Source organism: Filicampus tigris, chromosome 1, assembly GCF_054856515.1.
Source record: "Filicampus tigris isolate MCC_2025a chromosome 1, RoL_Ftig_1.0, whole genome shotgun sequence".
Classification (NCBI taxonomy): Eukaryota; Metazoa; Chordata; class Actinopteri; order Syngnathiformes; family Syngnathidae; genus Filicampus; species Filicampus tigris.
Window position 1 is genome coordinate 15,372,149 of NC_141217.1, and position 19,949 is coordinate 15,392,097.

At 37.3% G+C, this 19,949-nt stretch overlaps 1 protein-coding gene across 1 annotated transcript in view; it reads left to right on the forward strand.

Moving 5' to 3' along the window:
• kcnd3 (potassium voltage-gated channel, Shal-related subfamily, member 3) overlaps positions 1-19,949 on the forward strand; it is a 103,177-nt gene that overhangs the window by 5,681 nt on the left and 77,547 nt on the right. The gene's annotated exons all lie outside the window — the stretch shown is intronic.

Sequence of the window (19,949 nt, forward strand, 5' to 3'; positions counted from 1 at the left end):
CTGAGGAAGAGCAGATACTGGACTGTGTGGATAGTTGAATTTGCTCAGTCTGCGCTCATGTGCCAAATACACACATCCTTGTAATACATACTGTGCATATCTTCCCAGCGGCGTGAGACCTGACACACCAAACCTCTCTTGTTGCTTTTTGACTTGTTTTTTCGCGAGGAGGAGAATGTGTGTCCACTACTGCTTGTGTATCATGGGGCTGGGCCACTACATCTGCTGTCAAATACACACCTGCCTGACGTTTTGACCTCTGCTCTCGCTTGACACCATAAACAAACACAGATGTTCAACTCAAGCACACACATGATATGTGTCTGTTTGCTTTTGTACATGAAGATAAATATTGCCGTGTGGTAGCCTGAATGTAGTATTTCCCTTGCGGGGTTGTAGTTCAGGTTTTGTTGTCACCACTAATTATTCGAAACGTGCGGAGAAGCATCATGAATGGTTGCTGTTTAGAAGAGGGATTCCCAACTAGTGTGCCGTAAGAGATCATCCGGGTGCCGCAGGAAGTTATCTAGAGATGATCATTTATCTATTACAAATATAAATATAACTTTGTTCATCTATTGGTGCCTAGAGAATAAGTCAAGTGTATCAGCTTTGTGTTCAGTTTGGTGCATTATGTGTGTGTGTGTGTGTGTGGGTGGACGAAGAGCTAAGCATGCAAGCAGGCCTCGGTCAGATAAGGTTTTTTAAGCTCAGCATTATCTGAAAGCATTATTTGGACATTAGGAAACATTATTTGAACATTTGGAAGCAACCACAACTTGACTCCCGACCTCCTCGCCTGGACAAACAAATCACAGCATGGCAACAAAGAAGTTGGCAGAGGACATGGAAGAAGTTAAGAAGTCTCTGAGTTTCATTTCAGAGGAACTTAGCAAGGTGGTGAAACAACAGGTGAGCCTCCTTGAGCTAATTGAGGAAGTGCGACAATTGAAAGTTGTGTTCAAAGGGAAGGACAAGAAGATTGAAGATCTGGAAAGAAGAGTGGATGATTTGGAGCAGCACACGAGAATGGATGACTTGGTTATTTCCGGCCTTGAGACGACCCACCTCACCTATGCTCGGATCACAGCAGGCGACAAGCATTGGGGAGGATGCACCAAGAGGTGAACTGCATTCACTTGAGCAGCAAGTGATAACGTTTTTCAACGAAAAAGACATTCCTTTAGACAGTAACAATATAGCTGCCCGCCACACCTTACCATTAAAATACAACAACAAATCAAACACTTTGTGAGTAGAAAGCATAAAATTGAGGTGTTAAAGCTTGCGAGAAGAAAACTTAAGGGCACAGGAGTTTATGTCAATGAACATCTCAAAAGGAGAAATGCTGAAGTTGCACGACAAGCAAGAATTCTGAAGACGGAGAAATGGATTCAAGACACACCAGAACAGGCTAAAGTTATAGCTATTAGAGACATTACGGATCTGGATCGATATATACCATAAATGAAATGAAGATTATGTTGAAGAAGAGGAGTTGCATATAAATGTTGAGTTTCTTTTCTTTTGGTAAATTTATTTTAAATTAGCTAGAAAGAGAATGTGTGAGCATACAGATTTCACATCTTTTGGTTTTCAAGACCATATGTTTTACGAAGTAGAAAATGACATTGATCCAGGGACCCACTTCTAGCATAATATGAATTTGAAGTGTGGGTATTATTCTGAGGAAATTTTCAGTTTTGAAACAAAGGGGCTTTCAATTTTCCATATTAACTGCAGAAGTCTTTATAGTAACCTTTCAAAAATAAAAGATTATCTTCAGCAATTTCAGCAAAAATGTAATGTAATTGCAGTTTCAAAGACTTGGCTGAGTGATGATAAAGAGTTGCAGGACGGATTAGATGGCTATGAAATGTTTGTGCAAAACAGGATTAACAAAAGGGGTGGGGGTGTTGCTTTGTGATGTCTTGAGTTTAAATGCAGGATTATTGGTGGTATGACAACTGTTTTTGACAATTTAATGGAATGTGTTACTATTGAACTTATGACTAAAAGAGCAAAAAATATGATAATTAGTTGTGTTTATAGAACACCTGGGTCCTGCATTGACCAATTTAATTTGAAGATTTCTGAATTATATGAAAAACACAACGACGAGGTGATTTTTGTTTGTGGTGATTTCAATATTGATTTGTTGAAATCTAATAATCATACGAAGACTGCAGAATTGATTAATATTATGTTCAGTTTGAGTTTTTATCCATTAATATTAAAACTTAGCAGAATAACTAAGGAGAGTGCAAATGTAAATTTAACTAATGGGAAGATATAAAGTGGATTATTAGTGATTGATGTAAGTGACCATTTACCAGTTTTTACTTTGTTAGAAATGGATGATAAATTAATGTAAAAAATTGAAAAACAGACTTATAAATTAAGCAGAGTAAAATCACCAGATGTAATTATGGCTTTAAAAGTGGAACTTATGAATCATGATGGGCAAGACGTTTATGTAGAGGACACTAATGATTCATACAATGCATTTTTGGAAACATTTGTTACAATCTATGACGGACACTGTCCTTTTAAAGAATGTAGAAAAAGTCGATGTAAAAGGGGAAACCATGGTTAACAAAAGGTTTGAAAAAAGCTTGTAAAAAGAAAAATAGGCTATATAGGGAATTTATGAAATATCGAACAAAGGGAAAGGAAGACAAGTATAAGAAATATAAAAATAGATTTTGAGACAATAAAAGAATGATTATTATGTCCAGTTACTGCAAAGATATAAAAAAAACCATCAAGGCTACTTGGAGTGTTCTCAATGAGCTAATTTAAAATCGCCTTAATAGAAATTTTCCAACTAACATTGTTAAAAAAGACAATTCTATCATTATGATAAAGTGGAGATCGTTAATGAATTTAATGATTTTCTTTCAATATAGGTCAGAGTTTGGCAAGTTCGATTGACTTGGCGAAAGATGAAGTTCCAAAGTTTGATTGTGTTTTTAATAATTGTAATTCTATGTTTCTTGGAGGAGTCTGTTTGAGTGATGTGCTGGAAGTTGTTAGAAAGTTTAAGAACAAAAAATCAACTGATACTAATAATGTTGATATGACACTTATAAAAGAAGTGACTAATTGTGTGATTGAACCATTGACCTATATTTGTAACAAATCTTTTTTAACAGGTATTTTTCCTGATAAAATGAAAATAGCAAAAGTGATTCCAATTGATAAAAACGGTGATAAGCATATTGTGTCAAATTACAGACCTGTTTCTTTGTTACCTCAGTTTTCTAAAATACTTTTTGTCGAAAAACTAGATGCCTATGTTGAAAAATATGAGTTACTAAATGACCACCAGTATGGCTTCAGAAATAAGCGATCAACATCTCGAGCAGTGATGAAATTTGCAGAAAATATAGCTTCTGCAATTGAGCAAAAACAATATGCTGTGGGTGTATTTATTGATTTATGCAAAGCATTTGATACTTTTGATCACTCATTACTTCTGCAGAAATGTGAACAATATGGCATAAGAGGTGTAGCATTTAAATGGTTATGCAGTTATTTAAGTAATAGGTTTCAATCAATACTGAATCACACCTGAGAAGAGTAACATGTGGTATTCCACAGGGATCGGTATTAGGACCTAAATTGTTTATAATTTACTTAAATGATATTACCACTGTCTCAAATATATTAAAATTGGTCATTTTTGCTGATGATACAACATTATTTTGCTCAGGGAATAACATGGAGCAACTAATACAAAATGTAGAAAAGGAATTGATTGCGTTTGTAAAAAATGGTTTGTAATATGATGATTCTAATAAGTTATCATTAAATGAAAATAAAACAAAATTTATGGTGTTTAGTGGTATGCACCTTGACTATGGCATACAACTAAATTTACATTTTATTGAAATTGAGAGAGTCACTGAAATAAAGTTTTGGGGAGTAATTATTGATCATAAACTGTGTTGGAAGCCACAAATAGAACGCACTAAACGTAAACTGGCTAAATCAGTGGCTGTTCTCTACAAAGTAAAATATTTGTTAAACAAGAAAGCTTTTCATGTATTGTATTCTTCTCTTGTGTTGCCTCGCCTGACATATTGTGCTGAAATTTGGGGAAATGCATATAAAACAAATATAGATGCTATTATTAAATTACAAAAAAAAGGCTATTAGAATAATTAACAAGGTTGACTATAGAGAATCAGCTAATACATTATTTATAGGATCTGTTATTGTAAAATTCATGGATATTGTGTATCTGAAGACATTGGAAATCCCTTTTCGCGTCAAAAATAAAAGCCTACCTGTTGGTATTCAGAGCTTTTTTAAGTTAAGACAAGGAATTTATCATTTAAGAGGTTTATTTATGTTTGAAATATGTAAAGTAAGGACCAACATAAAATACAGATGTGTTTCAGTTTTGGGGGTGAAATTGTGGAATGGACTTGATGATGCGTTGAAGCTGTGTTGTTCTTTGTTGAGGTTTAAGAAAAAAATAAAATGTAAAATAATTGATGTGTATAGGGCCACTGATAACATGTAAAATTAGAGATTAAAATGTGAGTGTATAGTATTTATATATCTTGTTCTATTGAAATTCATGGGACAGTATAGGATAGGCAATAATAAGTCTGGTGCTTCAGCCTATTCCATTTTTCGGTTGTCAATTGATGTTTGAAATGATCTGTGTATTTTTCTTTTTTGTATTATGCGTACAACCGAAAATAAACTATTCACTCATTCATTTATTATTGAGTATATTGTGACAAGATCATCATAGGCAAGCCCCCCTCTCTGTCCATTTTTAAAACCCGGTTGAGGACACATTTCTTTTCTCTGGCTTTTGATCAGACCTGAAATTTTCGGCTCTTCTCCGGTGTCAATTGTATATAGTGTTTTAATTTATTAATTTTAATTTTTAATTTAATTAAATTTTAATTTTAAATAAAGCCAATGCTAATTTATTGGCTTTATTTATTTATATTTTTATTTGTATTTTTATTTATATTTTATATATTATTTATTTATATCTATATTTATTCATATGTGTATCATAGCCTTTTATTGTTTTTTTTATTTATCGTATTGTTTGTTAAGTGCTTTGTTACAGCTCTAGCTGTTATGAAATGCGCCATATAAATAAAATTGTATTGTATTATTTCAGTATTCATACTTTTTGTGACATTTTTGTTTGGTGGTGTGGCAAGAGATTTTTTTAATGGAAATGGGCGCTCAATAAAGGTTGGTAAAACACTGGTTTAGAATATTAATATATAGAACATCCATTATCCTGTTCAATGTCACCCGTGAGCTGGAATTTATCTTCTTACCTTATTTGGCCGAAAGGCAGGATTCCCCCTGAATCGGTCGCCAGTCCATTGAAGTGTAACCCAAGTGTTAAACCCAAGTGTAATTCAGCCGAGCCAAATGGGTGCTGTGCAGTGAAAAAAATGATTGTGGATTTCCCCAAATTTGTTCCTGGTACTTTTTTGTGTAAGATTCCAATGTGGAAATATTGTGTTGGATGAACTTGCTTGGCTTGAGCAGTGTTATTTAAATTTTTAGTATGTGTTTTGCAACTACTAATCTTCAGAAAGCTATGTTCTCTGTAGCAATACAACATGAGCGATGTGGCTAATATCAGTAATGACTTCCATTTTAGGAGTATTATGCCCGGGAAACAGAGATTAGTCATGGAAGTCTTTGGTTTTAGTTTCAATGAATTCCGGGTAATTGATCTCTGGTTTGATCATTTGGAAAGACAAAGAAAGATAGCTCACATGAACAATGTTTTGCTTGTCTCTTTGTCTTCTGTCCGGATGCTGCTGGCCAAGTCTCTCTCTGCCAAGTGCTTCAATTTGCTTTTCCACACATAGCATTTGCACACTCATAATAGTGAATGCATTGCTCAAAGTAAAGTTTGGTAGTTTTGTTGGTTAGCTTTTATTATGTGGTTGTAATCCAACCTCCAATAGAAGCCATAATTCTCCCTTTTAAGAGAATGGCTTTTTGCGGTTGCGTAATTTCAACAGTGCCAGAAGACGCTGTGGTTAGACGAGTGAGACTGTGTTAGCCAGGCACTAAGCAATATTGCAATATTGACCTTTGCGGCCTTTGCTGTACGTGGTACTCTTTTTATTTATTTATTTAATTTTTTTTGTATTTCATCCTGGGCTAAGAAGTTCATCTGAAATCCAACAAATGAAGGACAAGCATACACACACCAGCCAGGCTTAAAGTTAAAATAATGGTAAACATTGAGGACAATTATCTTTTCACGGTTGTCCTTCATGTAGCTTTCGACATATGCAATTTGGAAAGATACTTTTTAAAAAATGTGTTCTTTTTTTCTTCGCCCTTCTTTTTTGGGACTGGAGTTTATTTACACCAGCAACACACAAAATAAGTCACAGTTCAATGACTCTCATATAAATGCTATGTTAACTGGATATATAAAATGTAACTGCCAGTGAATGAAGACATGCTACTTGATATCAATAATTAATAATTGAGTCTGCATTGCAATATACTGTATATATAATTTATCATACTGCTTAACTAAATGAATTCATAGCTTTGAAAGTAGACCACGATCTATTCCGTACAAAGCATTTACAGTGTACATCACTCCATGTTCCTCAAACTGCACAAATGAATGCACTCAAAGTTTAACAGCGTTGACATACTGTTATTTGTTCTAGCAATGAATGAGTGTGTTGTAAAGAGTCTTTTTTTTATTTTTTTTATGCATCATCTCATATTTGTGGACGCACTCATTAGGCCATTCAAATCAGCCACATCATTAGTGTTGCCCTGCCTCCTTATCAAAGACGAACTTCTTTTGATCGCTGCTCCTTTAAAATCAATGTTCCACTCCCGGTCTCCCAGACAACCACAGCAGACCTTTCACGGTTCCCGTGTGCCGTACACTCTTTCATTCACAAGTGCATGGGGAAGATAAAATTGTATGTGGAGGTGTGCGCACGTGGCCAACTCCTCGGCACCCCAATCTCAGATTTTTGTGTGCGTGTGTGATTTGCATCTTTAAAATGTGAAAATGTTAAACACTGCTGCCTTTCAGAACTCATTATTATGGAACTTCAATAAACCGTGCATTAATTTCGGGGGCAACAGCTTGTGAAAAACTATGATCAATGCAGATGTGTATTGATTTGGATGGTTAAGAGAAATGTGCTAGTGCTACCAATTTCACTAGTGGCTGATGAGCTTGTGATTGAAAGATAGGCTCATTTTAGTCTTTTTATTAGAGCAGTTAATGAAGCAATTTGTCTCTGGAGGATTCAGTCTAAGTCTATTCTTAGTCTTTTCTTAGTCAAGATCAGTGTTGAGCTACCCTGCTCTCCTATTAATTGTTTGCATAATTCATGACATGCATGCAGTATACTGTGAGTCTTTGGATTCTCTGCAGTTGCTGTAAATCCATGTGGGAAACGGTTTGATATTTTTAACCTGTGTTCCAAAATTGAATTAAAATAAATACTTTGTATTGAATATATGCGTTAGTATACATCGTTCAAATTAAGGCGGCTCGATTATGAAAACAATATTAATCATGATTATTTTGGCAATAATTGAAATCAAGATTATTCAAACAATCATTTATGTTTTCGGTGCAAAACAAGAAAAACGTAAACGTTAAAAAATATAATGCCAAATAAATTTCTTTAAAACACTATAATTATGTAAGTACCTTTTGGACCAAACACAATTTATAAAATGTGTTATTATAAAATTTAAAGAAAGGTTTGGTAATAATTGAATAAATATATATATATATAGAGAGAGAGAGGGAGAGAGAAAGAGCGAGAGAAAACGACCAATCATGACTTAGCTTCACGAAACAGGTGCGCCGTGATAGGTCATTATCTGAGCTTTGAGCAACTGTGATGTCATTTTCAGTTGACAAAAGTGACAAAATGGCCGCTCCGTGTGATGGCTCAAGACTACTTAACTCATATTCCAAAATGCAATATTAATCAGAATGCCATGTTTAGACTAGAAGACGCATGGAACATATTATTTATTGCAAATAATTTATGGGGGTTGTCTTCCCCATTAAGTGATTTTTATATATTAAGATTAAATATGTAATATTTACTTTCTTGGGGATGTCAAATCACGGGATGATGAATTGGGATAACATGAAAATTATTCGGCGTAATCGAAGAAGTCCTTGCACTATTTTTGTGATGTTTAAGCTTGTGAAAATAAATCATAAATCAAAACCACAGTGACTGTGTCACCAGAAAGGTTTCTCAGCTATGTTTACAAAATCAGTACTTTTCCACCACCTTCTCCTTTTAAATATGTCTCACTGAAATAATTCTTTTCATCTTAGTTCAGTGAGTCGCTGCCTTTCTTTTTCGGATGTCTTACCCTTCCTTCATGCCACGTTCTGGATGGCAGCGGGTTAGTGTGAAAGGAGTGCCAATCCTTTGCTTTGCGGTCAATATGCTATTGCTTTCACAAAATGCATTTACCTGGGATCAGCAAGGAAGGGGGAGTGAGTGGGAGGGGGATTGTTACGGCTAATGTGACTGTGAAGGGTAATTGACAGGGAGCGGCTGTCAAGCATGTGCTTTATCTTACATCCCGCCTTTTCAATCATGATCTTGCCATGCATGCAAATGCTGCCGAGTCATAGGACACTGCGTCCGGACAAACTTTATCACAACTAACTGGTCCAAACTAATTGGAGTCATGCTCAAGGTGCTATGAAGAAAAAAAGTGTACAGCAGATGTGGTGAAATTTCATTATAGAAACACTTTACCTCCTTCCTTGTCTCTCTTGCTCTCTCACTGTTTGTCACGGTAGACTGCCTTAAGCCACAGACCTTCCAAAACCACTACACTTACAGTTTGTCCACCCCATCCAATTCAATTACTGTACCAGCAGACTCTTACTGAGTAGGTCGATTATGAGTCAGTGGTGGTAAGTTTGAATGCTGCATAGCAGTACTGTGTCCAAGTGGCTCTGCATTAAAAGCAAATATATAGGCACACCATATATATATGACCAATCACGGCTCACCTGTTTCATGTCATTTTCAATCGACAGAAGTGACAAAATGGCTGAACCCAGAGATGACTAAAAAGGGGTTGATTTTGCTGCTTAACACATATTCCACAAACGCAATATTAATCAGATTTCCGTGTTTCAACTAGTGGGCCTGCTGGGATCATATTCTTGAAAAAAAAGTGTTTGGCTTGATTTCCTCATTAAGGATTTACCAACATCTCATAGTGTCAGGTGCAAGTACAATTACAATGATGATTGTGTTATTAAATGAATAGTACTCTCGTAATTTTATTCAATACCCAGCATGAATAGCTTTGCAAAGACAGACTATTCAATACATCTCTTTACTGGGTCTCAATGCTTGGTGTAGATACCACTCCTGTTTTTATATGTCAGAGTAGGAACAAGTTTCTTTTGATTGATTGTACGCGTTCCCGAGAGTTAATCGCAAAAGACTCCAGTAAAAAGCCCAGTATATCTTGGTGCTGCGTTCACAACAGATAATATCACACCACATGATTTTTATCACATTCTACTGTTCAGTGCAAATGTGAGAAGTATATCACACGTTAGGATGCAAAGCACGGCAAAAAGGTGTGAATTGTTCATGTTTAAATATACAGCCAGTGTGGGAAGTAACAAAAGATACAAATCCTACAAAAGAAAAATTACATTTGCATTCGCACACATGTATTTACTGTAACTTCCTCCATAAATCACATGACTTCTGCTGTCATGATATTATACGTCAATCACGACAATTTCCGTATTTATCACCTGTGACTACTTCCAGTACACTACGTGATGTTATATATTAGCATCCTCCTGCAGATCACAGTAGTTATGATGTGTAAAAACTGTATAAGGATGATTCTGAATTATTTTTTTAAACAAACTTCTACTAGAGCATGGACATTTGAATGTTAAATTTAATGATGTACAGCCCGTGATTTTCCTCTCATTACCAAGACGTGCTAACCCCCTGTGAAATGTGAATGTTGTACCTAGATGCTCCTATTCATTTGTATTCCATCTATTCCAGGTCCGGCCAGTGAGCCCCGTCTCTTCATCTTTGTGTATTTTTGTAGTCTCAATACTGAACTGCAAATCACTTTCCGTGTCACCTCACAAACATTCTGCAGAGATGAGGTGCCCCTGCTGCGTGTCTACAAACGCCTAAGGCTATTACGAACTGAGCACAATGTCTGCCAAATTAATTGAAATGTAGCCTAGTATGAGTCTCTTTGGTCTGAGAACTGCGGCAATTTAGAGCCACTGTGTGTGGCGGTATTTCCTTGTGGAGGGTGTGTGAGCTTCTTCAGAAAGAGCGGAAACAAACACTCACTGGCCACCACATCAAGGAGTAGCCTACAGCTACAAAATCTGGCCCATTGGTGTAATCACTTACAATTATTTTGATTTAATATGAGTAACATTGTTGTTGTCATTTGCAATTGTGTAGAACTGCACCGCATCTTATAAAAAGTGCTAACATGTCCCTGTGCAGACTAATACCAGAGCTGGGCATTTTACTAAAAAATTGCAGTCACCTACAGCCGGGGTGCCCTTCCGGCGTCCGCCTATTCGCCTTTTTGTCCGGCCGGAAAAAAATAGTAATCGCCTATAGGCCGGTCTGCCAATGATTTTAAACATTTTGCTGCTTAACTCATATTCCACAAATAACAATATTAATCAGAATTCCGTGTTTCAACTAGTGGGTCTGCATAGAACATATTCTTTGAAAAAAATATGTTTGGGTTGACTTCCACTATAAGGACCTTTTTTGACCTTTATGTACTGTATGTATTTGTTGAATTAAAGTAGATGATTCTGGAATCAATAAGCATAAATATAAACATAATGTGCTTATTATGTTAAAAAATGCTAAAAACATTCTAAACATATATATATTTATGTATATATGTATATATGTATATATATGTATATATGTATATATATATATATATATATATATATATATATATATATATATATATATATATATATAAGATTTACCTAGTGGAATCACACAAAGCCAAGATGTGAAGGTTACGTGCACACCAACGAAAAGGCACCGCTCCTGCGGAGAAATAAAATCAATTTTCTTGTGCTGCACAGGTTTCATGTGTGGTTGATATGCTGTCACAGTGATCCAGGACTGCATATCACTTCATATGAAGTGAATTTCAAGCCTTGTACTATATAAGCTTCCTGTGCATTTGTGTGCTTGATGATGTTTTGCGCATCAACTGCCAACTGGATGGACTCAAAAGATTGTTATTCGATCTCATACTGCTAATAAGATTAAAACATAATTCCGATTTTTTTCGTTTTTACTTTTTTTCTGTGAAATTAGGCTGGGGGAAAATCCTGTGAGGAGTCTTCTTGTAAAGCACCAGTGAACTATGTGTGGCCTCACTCCTCACTAAGCAGAGAGGTGGCTGATGGGTTACTAGAGAGATGGGTACAGAAATTAAATTGATGGTGCCAACAGTCAACCTTTTAAGGAAAAAAAAAGATGGTGGGGGGGGGGGGGGGGCTTACTGAAATCTATTAATGGTGTTAGTCCATGACCTGACACGTATGCTCTTTCCAGAGTTTGGTGCAGTCTGACACTGTAGATAGTGGGATAAAACTCTTACAAAATTGGTAATCCGCTGAAGTCATTTGCATCAACAAAAGTCATTTTTGAAGGTCATGTCTTGTGTACTTTTCTATCAAGAGAATAGGTATACAGTACACTTTAAGATTTCTCTAAATAGATCAGTATTGGCAACAGTTGAATAGAGGGTGGACATTTTCTAACAACTCAAATATCATGGAAATACTTTAACATAGTCAATTTCAGAAAATCTGTCGGGGTTCAGACACTGAAAGAGTGACTTCAATTAAACTCACACATGCAATGTGGAACCAATTTCACAATCAAACGTTAATCCTGACAAATTTAGTGTAAAGTTACGACCAGAGGTGGCTAGGGTAGCCCAAAAATGTAACTGTAGCAACGTCTCTTTTTTTTTTTAAACAATCATTCAATCAGACGAAAACACAAAATAATCATCTCCAGGCAAATTTAAGTCCATCCGATCAATAAAATGAATAACATTTAATTAAAGAATACCTTAAAATAATCTTAAGGTAAATTCAAGTACTTTAATAAACAATAAAATAATAATAGTATAAATAAAAGAAATAAATTAAGCACAAATAGCACAACATTTCAGCCCCTGTACTTATTTTAACAGGATTCGCAGGCAGAACAAAGTAGCCCATGAACTCGTATAAACTGTGTGCGTGCGTGTGTTTCAGTCCGTATGAATGTGACTAAACATGAAAAACAAACATTTCACTCAGTGATGTCTATTAAGCTTTAACAGTAGTTGGCTCTCAAGGTTCTTGCAGTGAAGCTGTGATCGTTTCGCAGTAAACAGGAGTTCAGCATGACTGAAAAGTCTCTCACAGGCTGCAGATGCAGACATTTTCGATCCGTTTCATCCGAAAACAACTCTTTCCCGCAGCTGAAGTTGAATATGATCACGTGACGAGACTGCTACGTTTGATCGGTGAAACACAGTCACATGATAGATAGAGCCTGGCGCAGGTCTAGGACAAAATAAATGCGCCTTTCTCTGAGAGAGAGTGAGAAGAGAAAGAGAGAGAGAGAGAAAGAGAGAGACGCGTACGTACGCGGAGGGGATTTAAGTAACGGGTTCAATGTAGCCTAATGTAGCGGAGTACAGTTTCTTCTTCGCAAATCTACTCCAATAAAATTAAAAAGTGTAGTGATTTAAAACTACTCCTAGAAGTACAACATTTCCCAAGACTCAAGTAAATGTAACGGAGTAAATGTAAACCCGTTACTATCCATCTCTGGCTACGACTGCTTTTGTCAGCCAGTATAAAACTATAATGTATGAATCTGAATCGGTTGAAAGAGACACGAACACTCACTTAAAGCGAATGGGTTTGTGTTTAACAGAAAATAAAACATAGGCATGTAGTCTGCAAGTGCGAGTGTAAAAAATGGAACAGTCTACCTGTACAAATCTAGGAGATTAATCAGATTCATTCAGACGGCGTTTATCACAATCTCTGCAGGGAAATGAGAGACAATTTATTTCTATAACCTGACCTAGATTTATGGAGAAATATTGTTCACACTCACCTCTACCACCATTATCTGCTCATGAGTGTCTGCCCAGTGGACACAATAGTGTCTTATCCATAATTGCTCACAGTCGGGTGTTTGCTCAGAGTAGGCTAAATCATTGTTGACCCCAAGATGACGGCAACAATGCTTTGTTAATTCCTGCTCTAATCTGTTTGTCAATGGGATTACAACAAAGATTTATTGGTAAGGACCACACATTTTCCAAATCTTTTTTTTTTCTAAAAAATATGACAAAAAACATTTATTGCCACTTATGCTATTGAATTATGCTGTTGTTTTGTTGTTAATAAATGTCTCCACGGGGTACATTGCTGAATTGCACACGGAGCTAGAGGACATAATTTGTCATCACCTTTTTGTTTTTTGTTTTTTTTTGCAAATGAAGACCTTCATAAACATGAAAATGTGTGGGATGTAATATAAAATAGAAATAATATAAAATGTGATATAGAATATGCATACATGACAATGCAGCATAATAACTGATTTTTTTTTCTTTTTCTTCCTCCTCACAAACCTTTCCACTTCCTACAGTGGTGCCTTTAGACAAGACAGCCTCAACTTTGTTGTTCGGCCTACATCAGCGTCTTTTAAAACAACCAAACAACTTTGTGTGTGTAAAATATCACAATCAAGCATTCAGTTACTGTAATTACTCCAATGGGATGCCAGGAAGATGCTAGGTAATAGCCAATGGCAGAGCAACTATGAGTATGTTGCGTTCAGGAAACTCCAGACCTGCGACTAGCAGCCCATACTGTATTTTTACCTTTCGTATCTTGAAATTTCTTTTGTAACAAGAAGCAATATTTTCCTGTTGAGGCGTTTCGGAACTTGAAAATTTCGTATGAAGAGACGTTCGTAAGAAGAGGTACCACAGTATCAGGAAAAATGCCCTGTAGCGGCTTTGAGATCAGATCAATGCTATAATACACACATTCCATGTTGTATTTTTAATTCAGAAATAATTTAAAAAATACATACATCCTTCATTTACAGATTGCACTACTCTCTTGCTTATATAATCAGAATTTTGCATTCTAAGTGAGTCTTCCACAGAACTAAAACCTTGTAGCATCCTGGGGGAGGTATCCATCCAGGTTTCTATCCTCTCACATTACCAGTGTGGCTAATCAGTGTTGGAGTGTGATGATAGCAGCAGTCTAATGAGTGAATATAGATCAGGCTGTGGTGATGGATGCTGTTGTCAAGTGATTTGGACCATAATAAATGTTCCCAGGCCAGGTGGACTAGTCTGGCAGCAGGAGACTGTACGGCACAGCAGCTTCTCAGTCACACCGCTTCAATTGGCTCAGTGAGGCCACATGCCAAAGCCTTGGACCCTCTCCCGCCTCCAGCAGCTTCACACAATTGGTCAATTATGTATGTCAAAAACATGTTATTAAGAGTAAGAGTAAAACAAAAAAAAAAGGCCATCTTCAGTGAACAGACTGCTGCATTAAATACTGGCACGATGTTTTTGTCTTCCTTTAGTTCGGGGGAACTTTGCCTTTGAAACACATGCAAATCAGGCGCAGGCTTCTGTAATTAGCTGTGGGCGGATTGCGGATCATACATAGCATTTCTTTATTCACTGCATCCCTCCAAACAAGCAGCGGAAGGTACACGGCTTTTTGTGTGCAGGCGTGACACATTTCGCTGGGTCATACACTGTATGTTTAACACTCCTGTTATCCGCTTTAAATCTGATAACATGTTTTATGCTCAGCGTCCATCTTACACCTACAGAAAGTGATTTTAATTCAAAATTGTTGCCCAGGTTTATGTGTCAGATACTTTGTCTGTTTGTATTTGATACCTGTTATGCAAACATCAAGAACTTTGCAATCAGCTCAAATGCTCAATGATTGATTGCAAAGTGGGAAGGGATATCTCTCTGCGTTTCAAAATATTGATATTATTACGGTAGTTTGCATATTTGTGCAATCTAAAGCATTTGGAATTAAAAACTGTTTCTGTTTTCAAGAATAACAGAAACAAAAGTAAAAAACACAACTTAATAAGGATTTGACTAAAAATGAACATACCGGTAATCATCATTGACTATTAGAAGGGTAAATATAGTTGAACCGTGCACATTGTATCATTGTTGTTTCACTCTTTGACTTCCACACTTCTGCCTAAAGAAGCAACCAGGCTCACAAGTGAGTCACATCCAGGCCCCCCCCCCCACACACACAAATCTTCTTAAATCTTTTTCAAATGATGTTATGAAGAGCTCTAATGTGGAACCATTTTGATGACATTAGCAGCACTAAATCTAACCTGATGCTCAAGTGGGGAGCCAGACCACAATAACTTTCCATTTTTGGAAAGTAACGGGAAGCTCAACTCTGAGGGTATCATTCTCATTAGACGAGGATGACGTATTATATAAAGACGTACAGATTCCTCTCTAGTATGTAGCTTCCACACCCGTCGCTATGGCAAGGTCATAGTGGTGTGTGCCCACCCACCAAGATGCTGTACTAACAAATACTAGTGTTGAGTTCTTTATTAGCAAGTCATTAAAAATATAAAGAAACATTGTTGTTTGATTGATGGCCAATGTAATCTGTAATAAAACAATCACGGCCTACATGACGAATATGTCAATATTAATATGCAAGAGTCCAGCACATTTTTCAAAGTGAATCTGCGAGTTGTGGCATTGTGTGATGGCATGACATCTCTGTATGTTCGTTTGTATGATAGGTACATACTTGTAACTAATTATGTTTATGCTATAACTTTGTTGCAGTAGACACTCTCATAGTACGGCAAGCAAGGAGGGACACATTACAATGCTAATCGGTAGCGTTAGCGATCAGCAACTCAGAGCCAGTTGAACCCGTTTTATACAGGAAAAAAACCACGGGAGCCACAGAACCCTTTTGACATCTAAAATATCGATCATTTTATAGTCCTTTTATTTTTTTCACTTTCAATTAAATACAGTTCACGTTCACCCACGATCTGCTTTCAGTTGACTATGTCCTTTGTCTACTGAGCACTTCTCAGTCAATAAACCCGGCCTGCTTCCGTCTCCAGCTGTGAGGTCATTGATGTGTGCTCGATGCAGAGAGCATGATGCTGGTAAACAGTAACAGATTGCAGCCCAGCCCCATGGACAACCAGATTGATATCGAGGACCAAGCCAAATGCTTTCAGTATGTCACAGATGGCTGCTATTGTTGACTTGACCATCACAAATAGGTTTTATGCTCGTGTACATGCCTCAGTCACAAGTGGGTACAGTACGGTACATGCGAGCTAAAATAGAATAAGCAACATTCAGGCAATTGAAACTCGGGCTATGCGGCGTACCTGTCAGACGCGATTTGATCAGCTTTTTGCTTTGTTCATTTTAATTGCGGGTATATTCCCTTTGCATGCATATTCAGGGGATCTCACCTCAACTGTTATTTTTGTAGAGCGTTTGTAAACATTGACTAATATAAGCCTGCGATGCTGATCACCTTTAGCCTCATAAACATTAGTAATGCTATTAGTTATATTATATACTGCCAATGTTTTGGATGACTGGTCCCTGACGGTCTCTGGTTTAATTGTTTGGCCCTTTGGGGAGGATTTATAGAAAATGAAACAGAAAGGGCCATGTTGGTCTGCACTGCAGAAAAATACTTTTATGATTAGTCAGAAGATGGTTCAATTCATCAGGCTATTTATGAGCAGATCAGCAGATAAATGCTTTGGTAAGAGGAGGCCGGGCACAGCACAGAGTGATTGATTTGATTGCCATATAATCCAATAAGTGATTGTGGCTTCTGCATTGCAGCACTGCAAACGGAGATGCATCGCAGAGAGGCCAAGTCACATTTGAGATGACACACTAATGGGGCCCCCGGCCTTCCCAATACATATATCTGTTCCATCGTAATTGTGTTTTGCATGGTGTTTGGAAAATTGTCTAGATCTATTGGGATGTTTTCAATTGGAATTTATTGATGGATGTTACTTGAGTCATCTCTGATCTGTGTGTGTGAGTGTGTGCGTGGGTGAGTGTGCGTGTGTGTCTGTGTGTGCATGCTGGCACGTTCTCTCCCAAACTGCAATCATTTGGGGATTAGCAAGTGATGGAATGGTTTCATAGGTATAATCCTGATTTGATTTCATCACCGTACTTTTTTTTTTTCTGACTGTTTTGTCCACAGTACTCAATTTAATATCAGCACATTCAATTTATGTGGCTTTAACCTGAGTTTAGGTACCCTTGCCTCTCAGCGAGGGAAGGAAAATTATCGGCAACGATGTACTTGCCTGAGAAACAAATGACTATTATAATCGTTTCTGTGACGGTCAACAAGCAGGATTTGAAGTCTCCGTTTCAACTTTCAAATGTAAAGAAACAAGCTATATATTCTGTCAATAACGCTTGTGTTTCTAGTTCCAACACCTTCTATCATATATCGCACATGCAGGTTAAAAATAGAAACCCTCCACACTCCCACCATCAGCTTTTCTTTCTATGCCACCTCTATCTCCCATTATCACCCCATTTTCAACACATCTCTCTCCTTTTGCCTCATCCCGCAGTGCTCTCGCTGTGTATATTCTACCACACACAGTCACACACATGCTAGTCAAACAACATGTTTTTTTGCGCATGGCATATTTTTAGCCATATCTTCTGCTTGGTTCATTGTGTTTCTGTGGTAACCCCAGGCTATAACTGATGTGTGCTGTCTGTGTGCATGTTATAGTCTCTCCCATTTTAAAAGTCACTTTCAATTTCGTATTGCTAGTTTGTTACCAAATCATTTCTATTTTCTTGTTCATTGTGTTTTCCCTTCAGGTACAAATGCAGACCACACCATTCCGCAATCAGTTACTCATATAGGGACTCGATTACGAAATGTTTGCATGCGCTAAAACAGGAGCAAACTTGACTGTTTGCTAAATGTGCAAAGTTGCTGCGCAGTTCATTTTGCAAGTTTTGGGAGTAGTATATGTCTATTGATTAACTGAGCAGGCATAGTTGGATTTATCAGATCGGAGACAAATTTTGATGGCTGCTTTTTTAACATTTTTGGCATGCCAGAAACAAAGAAAATTCTGCAACCTGTCATCTGTTCAAAAATGTAATTCTGGAGCCTTTGAAAGATCTAAAGGCTGACTTGGAGCAAGTCACAAGAAGGAGTCATGCCATATCATGGATGGCAAAACTCCTTTCAATTCTGCATTTCCATGCGTCTGGGTCATTTCCGCGCACTGGGAAGATTGGTGCTGGCCTCTCCGAGAGCAGTTTTCGAGGTGGGCTGTCCCAAGACGATATTACAGGATGGGCACATTTTCTTTTTTTTCAAATGTGTCACCATTCGTAAAGGTAAACCAATCCACTCTCTTTTTACTGCTTTTTACTGGCACGAAGAAACAAGAAAACATCACTCCCATTGTAAAGTTAGTATTATATTGACTTTAAACTTATCTTATATTTTGTTAAATGCCTTCATGGTCTTGCCATACAGTCATTTTTCCGACCTGCTCCAGCACTATAAACCAGCGTGTGATTATATTGCTTTCATATCTGTCTTATATTTCTGGTATTTTATCTCTTTACATGTGTTTGGTTTTTTTTGTCCTAATTCCTATGATTTTTTTTTTCTTGCTTCATTTTTTTTCTTTGTTTAGGTTGTGCTGCGTTATGAACATTGTGTTGTTGTTGTCTGATACAACTTTAAACATCACTTTGGATTTGTGGTGCTCTCCCGAATATTCCAGGTTGAAAAACCATCAGAGCTACCTAAAGCACAAAACCCACTTTCAAATACGATGGTCTCCACCATCTTGACATCTTTTGCCAAGAGTGCATGTCATCTGTTAGTGTCAGCGAACGCACAATTAAATGGCTGCTGTTTGGGCTCTTAGTAAAATCTTACTAGATTGGACTCAACACTACCACCAACAACGCGCGCAATACGTTAGCGTCAACCCGCATCTTAGTAAAGCAGGCCCATAGTTTTCTCACTGTCTCCATCGCACCTGTTGGGACTCAAATTAAACAGCGTGACTTTCAATCACGCTCACATTGTCATGCGCACTGATATAAATGACGATGCCTTTGTGGAGCACAGTGTGGAGCGAGCTGCTATCCAAAATAGCTCTCGGCTTTAACTCGGTCTGTTGTCTGGGGTTAGCATGCTGTATGTGAAGCATTCGACATCCACTCCTTCCCTGCGCCTCCTCTCCGGCGTGTCTTTATAAAGAAATGTATGCATGTGTTTATCAGAGTGAATGCCTCCCCACAGGCTTTTCTCGACAGGCTGTTTTCCTACGAGGCTCTCCTTGGATGACAAACTCGCACATCCGTTATCGGCCTCCTTTTTTCAAGAAAATCAATAATGGACTCTCTTGTTTTCCTATGCGCACACGGTGATGCATCAGTTCACTTTTAAGCATGTGCGCAGCCCAAAATACTATTTCAATTTAGCTACGAGTGAGGTCGCATTTTATGGAGGATTATTTTAAAAAACGGCAATTCATGTAGGTAATTCAATCGAAAAGCACGCTGGGGGGCGGGGGGATAGCGCAAAATGACGCTCTTCTAATGAAAGATGCACAAGGCATTGATGGAGCCTTTTGTTGCCAGAAGAGGCAGACAGGCATGGAGATAGCACTGACATTCATATAAACAATGAATGGAAGCATGAAACATTCATCTATCACAGCTCTATCTAATTTGTACTGTACTGCCAACATCTATTATTCAGCACGTGATGAGTGTACTGC